General features: G+C 40.4%; 2 non-coding genes across 2 annotated transcripts; one reads left to right on the plus strand and one right to left on the minus strand.

The window, feature by feature from the left end:
* Positions 1–8,348: 8,348 nt before the first annotated feature.
* On the minus strand, positions 8,349–8,456 carry LOC112746216 (small nucleolar RNA R71). Its single transcript, XR_003174111.1, has one exon. It is a non-coding gene; the product is annotated as a small nucleolar RNA R71 (small nucleolar RNA).
* A 7,438-nt stretch (positions 8,457–15,894) lies between these two features.
* On the plus strand, positions 15,895–16,001 carry LOC112746175 (small nucleolar RNA R71). Its single transcript, XR_003174070.1, has one exon. It is a non-coding gene; the product is annotated as a small nucleolar RNA R71 (small nucleolar RNA).
* The last annotated feature ends 1,251 nt before the right edge of the window (positions 16,002–17,252 follow it).

Below are 17,252 nucleotides of genomic sequence, written 5' to 3' on the forward strand. Positions count from 1 at the left end.
AGTTAACCCAAGTTACCAAGTGATGAAGCACTCTTAAGAACTTATTCATCCAAGCAGATCCTTGGTACAAGAGCACCACAGACACATCCCTCAAGTTTCAAGCCCTTGGTGCCTAGCCTTATTCTTTATTAACTTTTCTTTCTTTTTCAACTCTTATTGTTCTTTTCCTTTTTCTTATTAGGATCTTATTATTTAGCTAGTCTCATGGGTGTGTTTCAAGTATATGATTCAGGAGAGATAGTTGCCTTCCCACCTTGTTGGTGAACCAACTTAGCTAAGTGATTACTACACCACAAATTTAAGGACCTACTCCACAATTTGAACATCACTCTGGTCTTTCATAACATCTCTTTTTTTTATTTAGCTTAAAAGGACAAGCATACAATAAGCAAGATGAAAACGAAAACAGGCAACTTGAACCAGCAAGCATAGACCTAAGTAAGGAGAATACTAAAGACAGAATTGAAATTCCTAAACTACCATGGAAGCATGTTCTATTTCATACATGATTTTCCTTATTTAAAAGACTTGAAAAAGAAAGATGGAACAATGAGGGAACTCCACCACCTTTTACTCATGCGGTTGTTCATGCTCTCCCTCCTGTTTGTCCTCCTTGTGTTTTTCTTGAGTGCTTGCACTCCCACTTCCCTTGCTTTTTCCAATCAACTTCTTCTAGAAGCCAGTATCTTCCATCTTCTTTTTCAATGTTTCCTTCTGCTGTTTCACCTTCCTTTCCTCTTGTTCTGTGAGATCTTTTTGGACCTCATCATACCTAGGGATTGCAGAGTGTAGATTATGCATATGACTAGACATATAGTTCAACTTGGCTTGAGTGTTTATGTTGAACTCCTCCCTATGTAGTTGCCATCCTTCATTAAGTACACTGAACTCATTGAATGCCTTCGTCTGAGCTAGCTGGCGTTGGTTGAGTTCTTGAAGACGTTTATCTTGATGCTCTTGCCTTTCAGTCACTTGATTGATGGCATGAGTGAGCTGGGAATAATGTTCCATTTGCTGTTTCTGCCACTCCCCTTGTTGATTCATCAAATTAGAAAGGAGTTCTTCTTGACGATCCATCCTTTGGGATTGAACGTGTAGTTGTTACTCTTGCCCTTCCATATAACTCCTCGCTAGCTCCTCAACGGCTCCGTGAATGTGATTCAAGTTGATGTTGGTTGGATCATAGTACTCTTCTTGCTGGTATTCTTCTTGATGAGATTCTTCTCGGTGAGGCCCCTCTTGTGCTGCTCTTTTCCCTATTTGAGGTCTTCTTTGTTGTTGGGCAGGTGCCACATAAGTTATTCGCTGTAGCGTGACTGACCTTCCAGGGTTCACCCAACTTGGATTGCTGTCCTCAAAAACTACATTGGCTTTTGTGCACAATCTAAGGATGGTGCTGGGGTACCAAAGTCTAGCACCTGGATCATTCTTCTCGGCTGACTCTTGAATCCCCTCAGCTATAATCTCATGCACATTAATGCCTCCATCCTTTATTAAGCAACGTACCATAGTAGCTCGAGTAGTGTTAACCTCTGAATTTTTTACAGCTGGGAGGATAGATTTCCTCACAAGCTCAAACCATCCCTTGGCTTCCGGGATGAGGTCTCCTCTCCTGATGAACCGAGGTCTTTTATCTGAATACCTTTCCCAGTCAGATCCTATAACACACATATCATTCACAATTTCTTCAAGTTCATCATTGTCGGGGCCGTTACTTATTCTTACGTGATAACTGGGCTCATCAAAATGTGGCGATTTCAGCTGAAGAACCCTCGTTATGGCATTGGGGCTGAAGTCCACTTCTGTTCCTCTCACATAACTTTTGAAGGTGGGGGCCTTAGTTTTGTCTTCTCTGACCACATTTGCATAGAATTCTTTGATGAGGTTTGCATTTATCTTTGCTTCTGGGTTTGTGAGCCTTTGCCAACCCCTTTGGTCGATCTTCTCTCGAATCTGTGGGCATTCATCCTCGTTGAACTGGAATGTTAACTCAGGAAATATCTTCTTGAGCTTTATTCGTTCAAATTCAAGTTCATGGAATGCAATTTTGAATTTCCTTTAATCAAAATGGCTGCCTTCAACCGGTTCCTTTCTCTTTTGCCTCTTGGAGCTCGATGCTGCCATGAGTAAGAGTTGATGTGTGAAAGTGTTGAGGGGTTGTGGATAATTGATGGAATTCAGTTGGGTTTGGATAGGGTAAAGTATAAAGAATGGGAATTGGAATGTGAAGGGGGTACGGACTAGGAATCACTTATATAAGAAAGTGATGGGTGATTGAAAGGTGTGGATTGATGGGGTGGTTGTGTGATGGACGGATGGGGTTTAGCATGGGATGAGCACAAGGATCATCAACTTTATGATGATGTTGGTTCAGTTTCCAAGCTTGTTCTTCTTCCAATGTTGCATGGCAACAATTCCCAATGCAATCCCCTTGGAAACACGTGTACAATCCTCTCCTTTTGTGGTAGCCGAACCCTTCAATTGTCCTATCAATCCTCCTACAAAATAAAAGAAAAAATAAAATTGTGGGAAGTGGCGGCAAAATTTAAAAGACAAGAAAGAGTAACTACTTTTTAAAATTTTTTGTTGTTAACTACTAAGTGCTATTCACAAATGCAAACCAACTGACTAATTAAATTTCCATGTATGCAACCTTGGTGGCACCAAACTTAGTTTGTGGCAATGTGGTGTAAGATGATTTGTTCAAGGTGCTAAGAGTGACATGCTATAAGTTGCATTCATGTCCTCTTAGTGTGTCTTGAACACCAAACTTGTTCTTCACTATATGTTGCATAAAAGGATTTATTCAAGGATATGTCAAAGTTGATTTGTGATCCATGAACCTTGCTTTATTAACTACTTTAAAAGCATGTAAAACATAGGTTGCCTCCCATGAAGCGCTTCTTTAGCGTCACTAGCTTGACATTCTTCCTTTGTCAGGGTGGTTGGTAATGCTTCAAATCTTCTCCTCTTGCAGTAAACCTATATCCATTGGCTTCATCAATGATCTCTACATGTTCTTGGGAGAGAACTTTGTTGATGGTGAAAACCTTAGGTAACTGAGATGGGATGGTAGGGAGATGAGGTGGGATATCTAGGAAGTAAGCTGAGATCACTTTATCCCCTGGAGAGAAATCTTCTGTAGGGATCTTTTTGTTCCTCCATCTCCTTGGTATCTTCTTCTTTGTTTTTTTTGCTGTTATCCTGCTCTTTGTGGTCTCTTTTCCTAGGGGGATTTTGTTGCTGGTCCCATATGATACTGGTGGTTTTGGCTCCACTTGAGTTCCCTTTAGCTGTGATAGCTGCTGATTATTTTGTTCATCACCCAAAGGAATTCCTGAGTGTACAGCTTGTGCCTCAATGCTTGTTTCTCCCACCATTGCTCTGTCATGCTCTGTCCTTAGTTCCTTGCCTTCCTGACTTGCTTCTTGTGAGGGTTTGAAGACATTGAAGGTGAGTTGTTCGTCATGTACCCTCAGTATTAGCTCTCCTCGCTCCCCATCTATGAGCGCTCTGGCTGTAGCTAAGAATGGTCTTCCCAATATGATTGGGTGAAGATGACTTTCTTCCATTTCCAGTATGACAAAGTCTGTGGGAAGGAAGTAGTTCCCAACCTTCACCAGCACATTTTCAACCACTTCTATTACTTGTTTTTGAGTTTTGTCCGCCAGCCTGATGACTACATCTGTGGGCATCAACTCATTGATTTGCAGCCTCTTCATAAGGGATAAAGGCATTAAGTTGATACTTGCTCCCAGATCACAGAGTCCTTTATCAAACATTGTTTCTCCTATGACACAGGGGATGTGAAAACTCCCTGGGTCCTTCCTTTTTGTAGGCAGCTCTGATTGAATGAGAGCACTGCACTCCTTATTCATCACTATGGTTTGTCCTCCCTTGAGTGAGCTTTTCCTGGTTAGCAGCTTCTTCATGTACTTAATGTATGAGGACATTTGTTGGAGGGCCTTGATGAATGGTATATTTACATGGAGAGATGCAAATATGTCAAGAAACCTTGAGTATATTCTCTTCTCTACACAACCATTGAGTAATGGGGAAAGGGTGCATAGAGTCTCAGCAGCTCCTTCTGTGTAATTGTGGTTTCTTGATGATTCTCTTCCTGCTTTCCTGCTGATGTATCTTCAGGTTGTTCTGATGGTTTGTTCGGCTCTTCCTCAGTCTCCTTGTCACTTATAGTAACCATCTTGCAATCTTCCCATTTGACTTTCTGATGAGCGGATAATTTATACGCTTTTTGACATTGTTTTTAGTATGTTTTTAGTAGGATCTAGTTACTTTTAGGGATGTTTTCATTAGTTTTTATGTTAAATTCACATTTCTGGACTTTACTATGAGTTTGTGTGTTTTTCTGTGATTTCAGGTATTTTCTGGCTGAAATTGAGGGACTTGAGCAGAAATCAGATTCAGAGGTTGAAAAAGGACTGCTGATGCTGTTGGATTCTGACCTCCCTGCACTCAAAGTGTATTTTCTGGAGCTACAGAACTCGAAATGACGCGCTTCCAATTGCATTGGAAAGTAGACATCCAGGGCTTTCCATCCATGTATAATAGTCCATACTTTGGCTAAGAATTGACGACGTAAACTGGCGTTCAACGCCAGCCTTCTGCCCAAATCTGGCGTCCAGCGCCAGAAAAGGATCCAAAACCAGAGTTGAACGCCCAAACTGGCACAGAAACTGGCGTTCAACTCCACAAATGACCTCTGCACGTGCAACACTCAGGCTCAGCCCAAACACACACCAAGTGGGCCCCGGAAGTGGATTTATGCATCAATTACTTACTCATGTAAACCCTAGTGACTAGTTTATTATAAATAGGACCTTTTACTAGTCTTTTTGAGAATCTTTGGTCTCAGTTTTAATCCATTGTTCATCTTAGGAGACTATTGATCTCGTTTAGGGGGCTGGCCATCTCGGCCATGCCTGGACCTTCACTTATGTATTTTCATACGGTAGAGTTTCTACACTCCATAGATTAAGGTGTGGAGCTCTGCTATTCCTCAAAGATTAATGCAAAGTACTACTGTTTTCTATTCAATTCTTCTTATTTCGCTTCTAAGATATCCATTCGCACCCAAGAACGTGATGAAGGTGATGATTATGTGTGACGCTCATCATCCTTCTCCCTTATGAACGCGTGCCTGACAAACACTTCTGTTCTACATGAATTAAAGCTAGAATGAATATCTCTTAGATCTCCTAACCAGAATCTTCGTGGCGTAAGCTAGAATGATGGCGGCATTCAAGAGAATCCGGAAGGTCTAAACCTTGTCTGTGGTATTCTGAGTAGGATTCAATGATTAAATGACTGTGACGAGCTTCAAACTCGCGAGTGCTGGACGTTAGTGACAGACGCAAAAGGAAGGTGAATCCTATTCCAGCATGATCGAGAACCGACAGATGAATAGCCGTGCCGTGACAGGGTGCGTGAGCATATTATTCACTGAGAGGAGGGGATGTAGCCACTGACAACGGTGATGCCCTTGCATACAGCCAGCCATGGAAAGGAGTAAGACAGATTGGATGAAGATAGCAGGAAAGCAGAGGTTCAGAGGAACGAAAAGCATCTCCATTCTCTTATCTGAAATTCTCACCAATGAATTACATAAGTATCTCTATCCCTATTCTATTATTAATATTCGAAAACTCCATTATCACTTTATATCTGCCTGACTGAGATTTACAAGGTGACCATAGCTTGCTTCATACCAACAATCTCCGTGGGATTCGACCCTTACTCACGTAAGGTATTACTTGGACGACCCAGTGCACTTGCTGGTTAGTTGTATCGAAGTTGTGACGATTATGAATTAAGATCAAAGCACCAAGCTTTGAAGCCATTACCAGGATTTGTTCGAGCCTGGAGATCACAATTTCGTGCACCAAGTTTTTGGCGCCGTTGCCGGGGATTGTTTGAGTTTGGACAACTGACGGTTCATCTTGTTGCTCAGATTAGGTAATTTTCTTTTTATTTTCTTTTCAAAAATTTTTCAAAAATATTTTCAAAAATCTCTCATCTGTTTTTGAAAAAAAAATTTAAAAATGTTTTCAAAAATTTATTCAAAATTTTTAAGAATGAATTCTAGTGTTTCATGAAGCATGTGAAGCCTGGCTGGCTGTAAAGCCATGTCTATTCCTTTGGTAATGAGTATGTCAGGCATGTCGTATATGAATTACATGCTAAAGCTTGGCTGGCCATTGGCCATGTCTAGTGTTTTGGACTGGAGCTTTCTTTGAAAGCTTGGCTGGCTAGTGAGCCATGTCTAATTCCTGGACTGAAGCTTTAGACTAACATGGCAAGATTCCTGGAATTCATATTAAAAATTTTGGAATCCTTATTTTTCTTTTAATTTTCGAAAAACATAAAATAAAAATCCAAAAAAAATTAGAAAATCATAAAAATCAAAAAATATTTTTGTGTTTCTTGTTTGAGTCTTGAGTCATATCATAAGTTTGGTGTCACTTGTATATGCATCTTGCATTTTTTTCGAAAATATCATGCATTCATAGTGTTCTTCATGATCTTCAAGTTGTTCTTGGTAAGTCTTCTTGTTTGATCTTGATGATTTTTTGTTTTGTGTCTTTTCATGTTTATCATATGCATTCTTGAATTCTTAGTGCGTAAGCATTAAAGAATTCTATGTTTGGTGTCTTGCATGTTTTCTTTGCATTAAAAATTTTTCAAAATTATGTTCTTGATGTTCATCATGACATTCAAAGTGTTCTTGGTGTTCATCTTGACATTCATAGCATTCTTGCATGCATTCATTGTTTTGATCTAAAAATTTCATGCATTGCATATTTTACATGTTTTTCATAAAAATTTCAAAAATCAAAAAAAAAAATATCTTTCCCTTTTTCTCTCATCAAATTCGAAAATTGAGTTGACTTTTTCAAAAATTTTTAAAAATCAAATTGTTTCTCATGAGTCAAATCAAATTTTCAATTTGAAAATCTTATCTTTTTCAAAATCTTTTTCAAAAATCAAATCTTTTTCAAAATTATTAGTTATTTTCGAAAATTTCAAAAAAATATTTTTCAAAAATCTTTTTCTTATTTTTATACCAAATTTTCGAAAATAACATAAACAATTAATGTTTTGATTCAAAAATTTGAAGTTTGTTACTTGCTTGTTAAGAAAGATTCAAACTTTAAGTTCTAGAATCATATCTTGTGATTTCTTATGAATCAAGTCATTAATTGTGATTTTAAAAATCAAATCTTTTTTCAAAACTAATGTTATCATATCTTTTCAAAAATATCTTCTTATCTTATCTTTTCCAAAAATATCTTTTCAAAATATCTTTTCTAACTTCCTAACTTCTTATCTTTTCAAAATTGGTTTTCAAAATTTGTTTCAACTAACTAACTAACTTGTTGTTTGTTTCTTAACTTTTTCAAAACCACCTAACTAATTCTCTCTTTCTAATTTTCGAAAATATCTCCCCCTTTTTCAAAAAAAAAATTCTTTTTAATTAACTAATTATTTTTATTTTTTATTTTTGATTTCAAAAATTTTCGAAAATTACTAACATTTTTCAAAAACCATTTTCGAAAATCACTAACTCTTTTTCAAAATAATTTTCGAAAATTTTCCCTCCCCCATCTCATTCTATTTATTCATTCATATCCTAACATCTCATTTCACCTCCTTCCATCCTCACAGTTGTGTTTCTTCCATTATATTACATTCTTTGTCTCCCCCTCTTCTTCCACTCACAAAGGGATCCCTATACTGTGGTATAAAGGATCTCTATTATTATTATCATTTTTCTGTCCATTCTTCCTTGTCATATGAGCAAGAGCAAGGATAAGAACATTCTTGTGGAAGCAGATCCAGAACCTGAAAGGACTCTGAAGAGAAAATTAAGAGAAGCTAAAATACAACAATCCAGAGATAACCTTTCAGAAATTTTCAAACAGGAAGAGGAGATGGCAGCCGAAAATAATAATAATGAAAGGAGGATGCTTGGTGACTTTACTGCACCTAATTCCAATTTACATGGAAGAAGCATCTCCATTCCTGCCATTGGAGCAAACAATTTTGAGCTGAAACCTCAATTAGTTTCTCTGATGCAGCAGAACTGCAAGTTTCATGGACTTCCATCTGAAGATCCTTTTCAGTTCTTAACTGAATTCTTGCAGATATGTGATACTGTTAAGACTAATGGAGTAGATCCTGAAGTCTACAGGCTCATGCTTTTCCCTTTTGCTGTAAGAGACAGAGCTAGATTATGGTTGGATTCTCAACCCAAAGACAGCCTGAACTCTTGGGATAAGCTGGTCACGGCTTTCTTAGCCAAGTACTTTCCTCCTCAAAAGCTGAGCAAGCTTAGAGCTGATGTTCAAACCTTCAGACAGAAAGAAGGTGAATCTCTCTATGAAGCTTGGGAAAGATACAAACAGTTGACCAAAAAGTGTCCTTCTGACATGCTTTCAGAATGGACCATCCTGGATATATTCTATGATGGTTTATCTGAGCTATCAAAGATGTCACTGGACACTTCTGCAGGTGGATCCATTCACCTAAAGAAAACGCCTGCAGAAGACACTTCTGAAAGGAATCCTGTGAGTAATGGGACACCTATGAAGAAGGGAGTCCTTGAGGTTGATACTCTGAATGCCATATTGGCTCAGAATAAAATATTGACTCAGCAAGTCAATATGATCTCTCAGAGTCTGCATGGAATGCAAGCTGCATCCAACAGTACTCAAGAGGCATCTTCTGAAGAAGAAGCCTATGATCCTGAGAACCCTGCAATAGCAGAGGTAAATTACTTAGGTGAACCTTATGGAAACACCTATAACTTAACATGGAGAAATCATCCAAATTTCTCATGGAAGGATCAAAAGCCCCAACAAGGCTTTAATAATGGTGGAAGAAACAGGTTTAGCAATAGCAAGCCTTTTCCATCATCAACTCAGCAACAGACAGAGAACTCTGAACAAAATGCTTCTAATTTAGCAAATCTAGTCTCTGATCTATCTAAGGCCACTGTAAGTTTCATGAATGAAACAAGGTCTTCCATTAGAAATCTGGAAGCACAAGTGGGCCAGCTGAGTAAAAGGATCACTGAAATCCCTCCTAGTACTCTCCCAAGCAATACAGAAGAGAATCCAAAAGGAGAGTGCAAGGCCATTGACATAAGCGCCATGGCCGAACCTGTGAGGAGAGGAGAGGACGTGAATCCCAAGGAGGAAGACCTCCTGGGACGTCCAGTGATTAATAAGGAGCTTCCCTCTGAGGAACCAAAGGACTCTGAGGCTCATCCAGAGACCATAGAGATTCCATTGAACCTCCTTATGCCCTTCATGAGCTCTGATGAGTATTCCTCTTCTGAAGAGAATGAGGATGTTATTGAAGAGCAAACTGCCAAGTTTCTTGGTGCAATCATGAAGCTGAATGCCAAATTATTTGGCATTAATGCTTGGGAAGTTGAACCTCCCTTGTTCATCAATGAACTAAGTGATCTGGATCAACTGACATTGCCTCAGAAGAGACAGGATCCTGGAAAGTTCATAATCCCTTGTACCATAGGCACCATGATCTTTAAGGCTCTGTATGACCTTGGTTCAGGGATAAACCTCATGCCCCTCTCTGTAATAGAGAAACTGGGAATCTATGAGGTGCAAGCTGCTAAAATCTCACTAGAGACGGCAGACAGCTCAAGAAAACAGGCTTATGGTCAAGTAAAAGATGTATTAGTAAAGGTTGAGGGCCTTTACATACCTACTGATTTCATAGTCCTGGATACTGGAAAGGAAGAGGATGAATCCATCATCCTAGGAAGACCTTTCCTGGCCACAGCAAGAGCTGTGATTGATGTTGACAGAGGAGAAATAGTCCTTCAATGGAATGAGAACTCCCTTGTATTCAAAACTCAAGGATCTCCCTCTGCAACCATGGAGAGGAAGCAGGAAAAGCTTCTCTCCAAGCAGAGTCAACCAGAGCCCCCACAGTCAAACTCTAAGTTTGGTGTTGGGAGGCCACAACCAAACTCTAAGTTTGGTGTTGAACTCCCATATCCAAACTCTAAGTTTGGTGTTGGAAAGTTTCAACAAAGCTCTGCACATCTGTGAGGCTCCATGAGAGCCCACTGTCAAGCTATTGACATTAAAGAAGCGCTTGTTGGGAGGCAACCCAATGTTTATCTAATTCTTATTTTTCATGTTTTCTTAGGTTCATGATCATGTGGAGTCACAAAATAAATATAAAAATTGAAAACGGAATCAAAAACAGCAGAAGAAAAAATCACACCCTGGAGGAGCATCTGTCTGGCGTTCAGCGCCAGAACAGAGCATGGTTCTGGCACTGAACGCCCAAAATGGGCAGCTTCTGGGTGCTGAACGCCAGAACAGGCATGGTTCTGGCGTTCAACGCCAGAAATGGCACACAGATGGGCGTTGAACGCCCAAAAAGGCCACCAACCTGGCGCTGAACGCCCAGAGTTGGATACAAAGGCATTTTTACATGCCTAAGGGGTGCAGGGATGTAAATCCTTGAAAACCTCAGGATCTGTGGACCCCACAGGATCCACTCAGGATCTGTGAACCCCACAGGATCCACTCAGGATTTGTGGACCCCACAGGAACCACTCAGGATCTGTGGACCCCACAGGATCCACTCAGGATCTGTGGACCCCACAGGATCCCCACCTACCTCCACTCACTTCTTCTCACCACTCTCTTTCACACAACCCCATAAACACTCTTTCCTAAAAACCCCTCACCAATCACCTCAATCTCTCTTCCCCATTAAACCTTCACCACTCACATCCACCCACTCTTCCCAATAAACCTACCTCATAAACTCCACCTACCTTCAAAATTCAAAACCAATTTCCCACCCAAACCCACCCATATGGCCGAACCAATACCCCCCCTCCCTTCCCTATATAAAGCCATCCATTCTTCATCAAATTCACACATCACACCCCTCTACACTCTCCTTAGCCGAAACCACATCTCCATCTCCCTCTCCATATTTCTTCTTTTTCTTCTTCTATTCTTTTGTTTATTGCTCGAGGGCGAGCAATATTCTAAGTTTGGTGTGGTAAAAGCATAGCTTTTTTGTTTTTCCATTACCATTGATGGCACCTAAGACCGGAGAATCCTCTAGAAGAGGGAAAGGGAAGATAAAAGCTTCCACATCCGAGTCATGGGAGATGGAAAGGTTCATCTCCAAAGCCCATCAAGACCACTTCTATGATGTTGTGGCCAAGAAAAAGGTGATCCCTGAGGTCCCTTTTAAACTCAAAAGAAATGAGTATCCGGAGATCCGACATGAAATTCAAAGAAGAGGTTGGGAAGTTCTAACAAATCCCATCCAACAAGTCGGCATCCTAATGGTTCAAGAGTTCTATACCAATGCATGGATCACCAAGAACCATGATCAAAGTAAGAACCCGGATCCAAAGAACTATGTTACAATGGTTCGGGGGAAATACTTAGATTTTAGTCCGGAGAATGTGAGGTTGGCGTTCAACTTGCCATACATGGAAGAGAACGCACGCCCCTACACAAGGAGAGTCAACTTTGATCAAAGGTTGGACCAAGTCCTTATGGACATATGTGTAGAAGGAGCTCAATGGAAGATTGACTCCAAAGGCAAGCCGGTTCAACTAAGAAGATTGGACCTCAAGCCTATAGCTAGAGGATGGTTGGAGTTCATTCAATGCTCAATCATTCCCACTAGCAACCGGTCTGAAGTTACTATAGACCGGGCCATCATGATCCATAGCATCATGATTGGAGAAGAGGTGGAAGTTCATGAGATTATACCTCAAGAACTCTACAAGGTGGCTGACAAGTCCTCCACCATGGCAAGGTTAGCCTTTCCTCACCTCATTTGCCACCTATGCAATTCAGCCGGGATTGACATAGAGGGAGATATCCTCATTAAAGAGGACAAGCCCATCACTAAGAAAAAGATGGAGCAAGCAAGAGAGCCCAGTCATGGAGCTCAAGAGGCGCAAGAAGCTCATCACCATGAGATTCCGGAAATGCCTCAAATGCACTTTCCTCCACAAAACTATTGGGAGCACATCAACACCTCCCTAGAAGAATTGAGTTCCAATATGGGACAACTAAGGGTGGAACATCAAGAGCACTCCATCATGCTTCATGAAATAAGAGAAGATCAAAAAGCAATGAGGGAGGAGCAACAAAGACAAGGAAGAGACATAGAAGAGCTCAAGGACATCATTGGTTCCTCAAGAAGGAAACGCCACCATCACTAAGGTGGATTCATTCCTTGTTCTTCTTTCTTCTGTTTTTCGTTTTCTATGTTATGTGCTTATCTATGTTGTGTCTTCATTACATGATCATTAGTAGTAGTAACTTTGTCTTAAAGATATGAATGTCCTATGAATCCATCACCTCTCTTAAATGAAAAATGTTTTAATTCAAAAGAACAAGAAGTACATGAGTTTCGAATTTATCCTTGAACTTAGCTTAATTATATTGATGTGGTGACAATGCTTCTTGTTTTCTGAATGTATGCTTGAACAGTGCATATGTCTTTTGAAGTTGTTGTTTAAGAATGTTAAATATGTTGGCTCTTGAAAGAATGATGACTAGGAGACATGTTATTTGATAATCTGAAAAATCATAAAAATGATTCTTGAAGCAAGAAAAAGCAGCAAAGAACAAAGCTTGCAGAAAAAAAAAAGGGGGCAAAAAAAATAGAAAAAATTAGAAAGAAAAAGAAAAAGCAAGCAGAAAAAGCCAATAACCCTTAAAACCAAAAGGCAAGGGCAAATAAAAAGGATCCCAAGGCTTTGAGCATCAGTGGATAGGAGGGCCTAAAAGGAATAAAATCCTGGTCTAAGCGGCTAAACCAAGCTGTCCCTAACCATGTGCTTGTGGCGTGTAGGTGTCAAGTGAAAACTTGAGACTGAGCGGTTAAAGTCAAGGTCCAAAGCAAAAGAAGAGTGTGCTTAAGAACCCTGGACACCTCTAATTGGGGACTCTAGCAAAGCTGAGTCACAATCTGAAAAGGTTCACCCAACTATGTGTCTGTGGCATTTATGTATCCGGTGGTAATACTAGAAAACAAAGTGCTTAGGGCCACGGCCAAGACTCATAAAGAAGCTGTGTTCAAAAATCATCATACTGAACTAGGAGAGTCAATAACACTATTCGAAATCTGAAGTTCCTATAGATGCCAATCATTCTGAACCTCAATGGATAAAGTGAGATGCCAAAACTATTCAAGAGGCAAAAAGCTATAAGTCCCGCTCATATGATTGAAGCTATGTTTCATTGATAGTTCGGAATTTATAGTATATTCTCTTCTTTTTATCCCATTTGATTTTCAGTTGCTTGGGGACAAGCAACAATTTAAGTTTGGTGTTGTGATGAGCGGATAATTTATACGCTTTTTGACATTGTTTTTAGTATGTTTTTAGTAGGATCTAGTTACTTTTAGGGATGTTTTCATTAGTTTTTATGTTAAATTCACATTTCTGGACTTTACTATGAGTTTGTGTGTTTTTCTGTGATTTCAGGTATTTTCTGGCTGAAATTGAGGGACTTGAGCAGAAATCAGATTCAGAGGTTGAAAAAGGACTGCTGATGCTGTTGGATTCTGACCTCCCTGCACTCAAAGTGTATTTTCTGGAGCTACAGAACTCGAAATGACGCGCTTCCAATTGCATTGGAAAGTAGACATCCAGGGCTTTCCATCAATGTATAATAGTCCATACTTTGGCCAAGAATTGACGACGTACACTGGCGTTCAACGCCAGCCTTCTGCCCAAATCTGGCGTCCAGCGCCAGAAAAGGATCCAAAACCAGAGTTGAACGCCCAAACTGGCACAAAAACTGGCGTTCAACTCCACAAATGACCTCTGCACGTGCAACACTCAGGCTCAGCCCAAACACACACCAAGTGGGCCCCGGAAGTGGATTTATGCATCAATTACTTACTCATGTAAACCCTAGTGACTAGTTTATTATAAATAGGACCTTTTACTAGTCTTTTTGAGAATCTTTGGTCTCAGTTTTAATCCATTGTTCATCTTAGGAGACTATTGATCTCGTTTAGGGGGCTGGCCATCTCGGCCATGCCTGGACCTTCACTTATGTATTTTCATACGGTAGAGTTTCTACACTCCATAGATTAAGGTGTGGAGCTCTGCTGTTCCTCAAAGATTAATGCAAAGTACTACTGTTTTCTATTCAATTCTTCTTATTTCGCTTCTAAGATATCCATTCGCACCCAAGAACGTGATGAAGGTGATGATTATGTGTGACGCTCATCATCCTTCTCCCTTATGAACGCGTGCCTGACAAACACTTCTGTTCTACATGAATTAAAGCTAGAATGAATATCTCTTAGATCTCCTAACCAGAATCTTCGTGGCGTAAGCTAGAATGATGGCGGCATTCAAGAGAATCCGGAAGGTCTAAACCTTGTCTGTGGTATTCTGAGTAGGATTCAATGATTGAATGACTTTGACGAGCTTCAAACTCGCGAGTGTTGGGCGTTAGTGACAGACGCAAAAGGAAGGTGAATCCTATTCCAGCATGATCGAGAACCGACAGATGAATAGCCGTGCCGTGACAGGGTGCGTGAGCATATTATTCACTGAGAGGAGGGGATGTAGCCACTGACAACGGTGATGCCCTTGCATACAGCCAGCCATGGAAAGGAGTAAGACAGATTGGATGAAGATAGCAGGAAAGCAGAGGTTCAGAGGAACGAAAAGCATCTCCATTCTCTTATCTGAAATTCTCACCAATGAATTACATAAGTATCTCTATCCCTATTCTATTATTAATATTCGAAAACTCCATTATCACTTTATATCTGCCTGACTGAGATTTACAAGGTGACCATAGCTTGCTTCATACCAACAATCTCCGTGGGATTCGACCCTTACTCACGTAAGGTATTACTTGGACGACCCAGTGCACTTGCTGGTTAGTTGTATCGAAGTTGTGACGATTATGAATTAAGATCAAAGCACCAAGCTTTGAAGCCATTACCAGGATTTGTTCGAGCCTGGAGATCACAATTTCGTGCACCACTTTCTTTGCTCCACCTCTCGGATTTTTCTCTGTGTCACTTGGGAAGCTATCAGTAGGTTTGGGAATCTTCTCAGATAGGTATCCCACTTGAAATTCCAGCCTCTTGATAGTGTCTCCCTGATTCTTGATATTGGCTCGCACCTCCTCTTTGAACACCTTGTTATCTTGAATCTCATTGCAAATGCCTTCAAGTAGTGTCTCAATCCTTGATAGTCTTTCTTCCGATGATGGAGAGTTGAGATTGGAAGGATGAGAAGGGCCACTTTGACTTTGGTATGGATGTTGAGAGGTGTTGTTGGGTGGGTGTTGATAAGACCTCTGTGTGGAGTGTTGGTGAGCTGCATTGTTGTTGGGGTTGTGGTGTCTCTGATCTTGGCTTTGATCCTGTTGGTTTCCCCACCCAAAATTTGGGTGGTTGCTCCAACCGGGATTATATGTTTTGGAGTATGGGTCATGGTAATGCCTAGGTGAATTTCCAATGTAGTTGGCTTGTTCCTGATTACCCACTGCTTCCTCATTCACTCCTTCTTGAGCTGCTGCTGAGGTGGTGATTGCTGCAACTTGATTCCTCTCCATCGTTTTGGTAAGATTAGCCAACTGCTTGGTAATAAGTTTGTTTTGAGCTAGCAGTGCATCCACATTATTTAGCTCCATCACTCCTCTAGTGTTGCCTCTTTCAGAAGCATAGAAGTAGTCATTCTCTGCTACAGTCTCAATGACATCTATGGCTTCTTCAATAGTCTTCTTCTTGTTCAGAGATCCCCCGGATGAGTGGTCTACTGCCTTCTTTGATTCATACGAAAGGCCTTCATAGAAAATGTGCAACTGCACCCATTCATTGAACATATATGGCGGGCATCTTCTTGTCAGGTCCTTAAACCTCTCCCATGCTTCATATAGAGTCTAACCATCCTGCTGCCTGAATGTTTGTACCTCAGCTCTCAACCTGTTGATCCGTTGAGGAGGATAGAATCTTGCCAAAAACTTGTTCACCACATCTTCCCAAGTTGCTAAACTCTCCTTTGGAAAGGATTCCAGCCATTTAGATGCTTTGTCCTTGAGTGAGAAGGGAAACAGAAGTAGTCTATAGGTATCAGGATGAACACCGTTAGACTTCACAATATCGCATATCCTCAGGAAGGTGGTTAGATGTTGATTGGGGTCTTCTTAGACACTTCCTCCAAATGAACAATTGTTCTGAACAAGGGTGATGAGCTGTGGCTTTAGTTCAAAGTTGTTGGCATGTATGGTTGGCCTTTGGATGCTACTTCCACAGTTTCCTAGGTTTGGGTTGATGTAAGAACCCAGAACTCTTCTCTCTTATCCAGCCTGAGGCGCTGGACCTTCTCTGCCATGGTTGTGAGCCTCTTCTTCATGATGGTTCTCCATATTCTCCTCTATGTCTGGTTCAAAGTACTCTTCCTCTTCCTCAGCACTAACTACTCTCTTTCCTCTTGCTTCCTTCCTTAATCTAAGGAATGTCCTCTCAGGTTCAGAATCAAGGGAAGTTGAAGCCCCGCTTCTTCTACCTGTCATACAACCAACAAGGCAAAAGCAAGAAAGATAGATGCAGATAGTAATTTCTACAGAAATGCTGTTAGTATGAGTGATACAATATATCAAACAGTTGGTGGGTTAGTGACTGAATTGTAAATAACTAAGAAAATGGGTTGGGGAAAGGGAAGAAAATAGCTAAACAGAAAGTAAATTACTCAAATGAACTTAAATCAAACAAAATAAAAAAAAACAAATGCTCAATCTGGTTATCCACCAATTTAATCATTGTTGATACAAAATCAATCCCCGGCAACGGTGCCATAAACTTGATGCACGAAAACTTGTCCCTTAACAAATCTCCCTCGGCAAGTATACCGAATTGTCGTCAAGTAAAAACTCACAGTAGAGTGAGGTCGAACCCCACAGGGATTGATTGGTCAAGTAACTTTAATTGGAAGAATGTTCTAGTTGAGCTAAGCAGAAAATAAGTTGAGAATTGCAGGAAATTAAATGGCGGGAAAGTAAATAGCAGAAAATAAATGACGGGAAGTAAATTGCAGAATCTTAAATGGGGAAGGGAAGTTTAGCATGAAAATAAATGGCATAAAGTAAAGAGAATGGGTAAGATCAGAAATGGGGAATTCATTGGGCTTAGGAGATGTTGCATTCTCCGGATCAAGTTCATTTTCATCTCTTCCTCAA

Source organism: Arachis hypogaea, chromosome 14, assembly GCF_003086295.3.
Source record: "Arachis hypogaea cultivar Tifrunner chromosome 14, arahy.Tifrunner.gnm2.J5K5, whole genome shotgun sequence".
In the NCBI taxonomy this organism is placed as follows: Eukaryota; Viridiplantae; Streptophyta; class Magnoliopsida; order Fabales; family Fabaceae; genus Arachis; species Arachis hypogaea.